This window comes from Crocodylus siamensis, chromosome 1, assembly GCF_052110815.1.
Source record: "Crocodylus siamensis isolate JL-2025a chromosome 1, ASM5211081v1, whole genome shotgun sequence".
Lineage (NCBI taxonomy): Eukaryota > Metazoa > Chordata > Crocodylia > Crocodylidae > Crocodylus > Crocodylus siamensis.
In genome coordinates this window covers 199,628,051-199,634,050 of record NC_143395.1, presented here as the reverse complement: position 1 = coordinate 199,634,050, position 6,000 = coordinate 199,628,051, and positions in this window count along the sequence as shown.

The window sequence follows — 6,000 nt, the reverse complement described above, 5'->3', positions numbered from 1 at the left end:
CCAACATAGAGGCAGTGCAGGCTTGTGGTCAGTGCACTGGACAGACACCTGCTTCTGCCACTGAGCAGTCATGAGACTTCAGGTACCTCACATTCCTCCTGTGCTCCCTCTCACCTTTTGCCCTGTCCAAATAGATGGAAAACGCTTTAGGGCAGGGCCTGTCCCTCCCTGTGCAGTGCCCAGCACTAGTCTAGGGCATAGACAGTTCTTGCAGCCTGCAGACAACCTCGCGGGGCCCCATTTCAACAAAATGGTCTGTTCTGAGAGAAAAACATCCTGTCAAGAAAATTTTTGAACAGCACTACCTCCTGGAGACCAAGGGGATGAGCACTTGAGGACAGAGAGCCACAGCTCAGGAACTGAGTTGAAAGCCAGGTCTGTATAGTGTATGAATTCAGGGCCTCTCTCCCCCCCCACCCCAATTTACACTGCAGTCACTCTGTACAGAGCTGCAAATTATTACAAGGTCAGTCCAACCCTCCTTCAAGACTGGTACAAATGCAATTGCATATCAGGCAAGGGATTCATTATTTCTTGTGCTATTTCTTTTTTAGTATTTTGTTCCCTGGCTTAAATTTGCAGGGAGAATGGATGGGCTCTTAAATATGATTTCATAACAATAAATAGGCTAAAGAAGAGTAATTCCACCTCCTCCCATATAGCTGGGAAGTGAGGGGAATATTCAGGGGAAGGTATCAAATACAGCAGAGCATTTCTTTGCAGCAACCCACCTGGTCTGGGCTACTCCAGAATTATTGCATCAGTATTTGTGCTGTGGGCTGGCATAATTGGAGGTCTTTGACTTCATTTGGACTGGGTTTAAATAACATTTCCAATTTATGACAGCCCTCTGTGGTGACTAAGCTATTACTTTCCAACGGCAGGGATAATTAGAAAGAGACAGCTCAGCTAGATGCAGATAGAGTCATGGGTTCCAAAGCAAAGAGTGCAGGAGACGCACACACAAAAAGTTTTCCCGGACTGCCATGACATGGCTGCACAAATCTGTCAAACTCCTGGAGCAGAAAAAAGCAGGGAACAGGTGGAAAAAGAGGGAGAAACAGACAGGAAGAGAAAGGAAACCAAAGTACCAGTAATCCCCTCACCTTTTGTCCTCTATACCCATTTGTAGTTGCCATCACCACATTTTCCCTCCTGGTATTCCACTTCCTCTCCCACCCTTAACACCTTCCCTTGTTCCTACTTCTGTATCAACTCTCCCCATTTCCATGGCCTGTTTCTACTTACTGCCTATCTGCTCCATGGGTGGATTAAAGAAGGCTAAAATCATGAGAGCAGCAGGTGTTGTTGCCAAAGGGCAGGATTCCCTTCATGCTCCTTGAGATGCAGGCCCCTTGGTGCACGTCAAAGTAAACCGCCTTTGGTTCTTAACACTAGAGACCTCTCTCCCCGAGACACGTCCCCCTGGAGACAACATCATTCCCAGGCAGTGCAGGTGTGAATGGGATCTCCACTTAGCCATATCCATGCCACTTGGCCTCTGCCTGCAGTACTAGGATGAGGAGCTCTGGGGAACTCAGAAAAAAAGTTTTTAGTCATCTCTGATGGACTCCATGAAGCACAGGCAGTTCTTGCTTCCCAGGACAAAGAATGGTTAATCAAAAAGTGAATAATTCCTGCCACTGACTGTGGGTGAAGGCACTGCCTGCAACTAAGGATGCTTCTGTTGATATGTTGTGGCCCTCAGGGTGTCTCCCTTGTTAGTCCCAGTGGCCCACATGATGGGCTACTGCCCTTGGTGTTCAAAGGAGGACCTATTCTTCCATCCTACCCATACTTATTCCCTTCCAAGGAGTAGCAAGACATCTGGAGTAGCATAATCTTCTCTTTTTCACATCTTCCCCTGTGTTTGCAAATACCTGTTAGCATTTAATTGGCATAAAACAACTCTCCTCTTCAATTTAATTGCACCAGTTGTATATGGATGTGCCACCTCTTGATGAGGAATGCGATAGTTGACAAGATTTTTTTCTAAACTTGATACAAAACTTAATGTTAAAAATCATAAATTGTAAAATATTGTATAATGACTAAAACAGTCTATAAGAAGGCAGAGTAGTGAAGGCGGCTTCATTTAAGCCTTGTCCATAAGGATTCAGCCCTGACACATATTTGGCAGCAACTGGAACACTGTTATTTTTTTGAAGAAGCTGGAAGATGCAGATTCCAAAAATTGAAATATTTGGTGAATTGAGGTTAATTTCAAATAATTCCTTCAGCTGGAAATCACATTTGAAAAGTGGAGTTATTTTCATTTTCCAGTTCTATCAAACAAAAGTCAGAAAATATAGAACAAAACATGTTCATGGACATTTCCATTTTTTATTTAAAAAGTAGATTTGTTTTATCTATTTATTTATTTTAAATCCTTTTGCTTGATAGATTTCATCCAGAATTTCACTGAAATACAGCCACTTCTGGAGTAATTCATGGCAGGCATTAGAGCGTGCCAGAGCAATGCTGTACAAGGTCATGGAGAATACTGGATACAAGTAAAGCAAGAAACACGAGGAGAGGGCCTGATCATTCATTTTTTCCTTCTTTCACTTCTCTCCTCATTCCACTTGTTAAATACTCTTGGAAGGATATAACAGGGGCCAAGCACCCTGCCACTTTAAGAGGGGAGTCTTTTGGCTACTGCAGCAGTGGAGAACAGGCTGGCTGTCAAGCCCAAGTAGAAACCCCTATACATGGCTGGGGAGCCACATGACAGGAAGGGGAGGGGCTTTGGGATACATAAACACTCTTCCTAGGCCCAAGTAGGCAGTCTGCTCATCTTGCTGCAGTAAGAGGAGCTCCCAGGAAAGAGAGGCTGCTGTAGACAAGACAGGCAGATACCCAAGCCACCTGAGGAAGCAGGGATGAGAGGGTGCCAAAGGAGTTATAGCCTGTGGACAATGTTAACTCTGAGTGAGGGAGACTTTTTGTTTTTGAAGCAGCTTGCTTGTATTTATGTTCTGTTTTAAACTTCATACTGGTAGACTTGAGTGGTGATATGGGGGAGGTGTGGAGGTCACGTAGGGGTGCCTGGTGGGGCACTCTGCAATAGACAGCCTAGCCTGGGTCTGATGCTGCAGATAGCCCAACCCAGGATCAGGGGCCCTGAGGGCTTTCGGAGGAAACAGTAAAAGCTGCCTGCCCTGGGGCCAGGGACCCAGAGGGTTAAGGGCTAAGTGAGTCAGCCAAGGCTGGGAGGGCTAAGGCCAAAGGGACAGCAGCTTGGCCTGGGGTCAGGGACCTACAGGGCCCAGATCACAAGAGTGCAAGATGGGGCTGGGATCCAGGAGCCAAGCTCTGGGGTAGTGGACCTGGGGTGAGGGGTGTACCCACAATAAAAAGGGCCAAGGCCAGGAGGGCAGAGGCCCAGACAAAGTTTTAGGGCCTAAGGCCAAAAGATGCATTGGGGCCAGAGGGCCTTTTCCAAGGCATGGGTGTGGCTACAGGGGAGGAAAGAAACCATGGATTTAGTCCAGAAGGCAACTGGTGCCTGAGGCATTGATAGGGCCAGAGGCCCATAATTTAGTAACCCGGGGCAAGACTAGGAGCCACCTGGGTACCAATCAGTTAAAATGAACAGTGACTTACTCTGGGTCAGCCTCTCTTAACACCATAACAATTCCAACAAGGCACCAATACCAAATTTTCTTGTTCACTGCTCAGTACCACAAGGAGAGAAACACCAAGAATCTTAGTGTTGTGGTGATTGATCAGCAGGCAGCTGTGCCTTTACCTAATAGGAATTTAAACAATGAAGAAGAACTGGCAATGCTCCAGGAGAGGAGAAATAACCCCAGAGTCCTTCCAGCTACAGATTTGCCATTTTGAGTGAATTTGGAGTTTCTATACAGCTGTGTCTATGCTTACCTGGTTCTGCAAACAGATGTCGTGGCATCAGACAGCAGCTGCCCACATCCAGCCACCATAGTGCATACACATCCACATGCATATCCACATGGTACTGATGACACCACAGTTCTGTGCTATAGCTAAGCTGCTGGAGTGCAAAGTGCCCTTGGGAGAGGCTTGGACTGCTAAATGGGTCATGATAGAAGGTGTGAGAGTATCTAAACGCAGCAGCTACTGGACAATGTCAGAAGCCTTCATTTGGGTCAGGAGATGTGGTGGGACTGACAGCACATAGGTGCATAAGAGCATGACGTTGTAGGAGAGACCAGGCTTCCTCTGAGCACAGGAGTCCATGGCTGGTCTTTCTTAGTCATCAGCAGAGCCTTCTTGAAGTAAAAAGAACTAAATCCATTTACACCCATTGAGCTTTTGACACCTTGCTATTTCCAACCGTCCTGTGGCAACAGTACTTGACCTTCCCTTAAGGATGTCTTCTTTTCCTGTCGGAAGGTTGAGTCAGTATGCAGAGATCAAGTATCCCATTTGAAGGAACAACAATCATCTCTTTCAGGTGATTTCTGAAACAGAGTGCCTAGGTATGAGAGCAACTTACTGCACTGGAAAAACTGTGAAAGGGGAGGAGACTTGCATTCCCTAGTGCCTTGATTTGCCCTTCAACGTGATCAAGACTTTCAGCTGGGATGTAATGTGAATGGCCTCTTATTCTCTTTATTGAGGTAAATTGTTTGTAACTGGGCATAATTGCTGCATGCCTCCCACCAGCCAAGCTGACTCCTACTAAGGTCATTGGGAAGGATCTTCCAGGAAACTCAGCAGCAGATCAGCCTCCTACATCTCTGGCTTATGGGCAAGAAAAGGAAGCCACTTAATTGCTTTATTTCCAAAGCACCTTCTCAAACATTTCTAAAAGAGCCTGGTCTTACAGCTCTGTGACCACGCTGGAATGCTTTGGATCTCCTTGAGTTTACACCAGGCTGTGAGACCATGTTGTGGCTCAAAGACAGATGCTACACAAAAGAGCGGATGACATTCTCAGAGAAAAAGGCAAGAAAATGAGGTGATGGGGGGCATCACTCCTGAGAGCTGGGTGATTCAGCACTGCAGCAGCAGGGTGGAGACACTTGTATTGGCATTTATAAGACCCACTGCACTGCCCACTGGAGTCTTTCCATTGACTGCATTGTATTTTTGGTTAGGCAAGTCAGACCTAAGCAGAATGGCTTTGCCTGCACAGCTAAGCATGCTCCATAGAGCTCCTCAGGCCTGCTGCAGAAAGGAGTGTGCCTCCAAGGCCTGTGGCAGATACTAACAGGCAAGCCAGGGGTGAGGACCTTGCTATATATATACCCTTAGCTCAGATGCCCATGCCCTGTTAGAACCAGCATGCCCAAACCGTATATAAGGCAAAAAGTAGGTTTTCAAGTCATTTGCAGGGGATCAAGACCACGTATCAGGCAAGAAGAAAGACCAGTAGTTATAATCACTGACTCAAGAATAGACTGCAGTGAGCAGATTGCTGCTGCATCCCTGTGTGGCCCTAAGCACACTGATAACCAACCGGGTCACAGGCACAGGAGGAGCAGCTATGCAAATGTAGTGAACCCTGCCTGGAGTGGTGAACACAGTAGTCCACATGGAACACAATAGCCCCCCAACCTCCTAGCCCAGGGGTGCGCAAAATATGGTCCACGGATCAAATCCAGCCCATGGGGGCACTTTGTCCAGCCCATTGTAGGTCCCTTAGTCCTGCCTATCCCAGGCACCATCCAGCCTGTGACACATGCTGTCGCCCCCTGAGCACACAGTGGGGCTGCAGCTGGACTGCTTTTCTAGGCAGCCCAAGCAGCAGCAGTTCCTTCCAGCTGCCATTTCCACTGGCCCCAACCCCGTGGTACTGGCAGGGAGCTGCACTCACAGCCCTGACCCCAGTCCACCCTGCACCTGCTCCAGACTTGCCTGCCCACCCTGAGCAGCAGCACCAGCAGCAAGGTAGAAACTGCTGTTTGGGGCTGGGGGGAAATCAGCCCATCCCCCTCACCACTGCTGGGCCCATCTTGCTACAGCTGCCCAGAGCCTGCGCATCAGGTTCAGGGCTGGGTTCAGAGCTGTGCG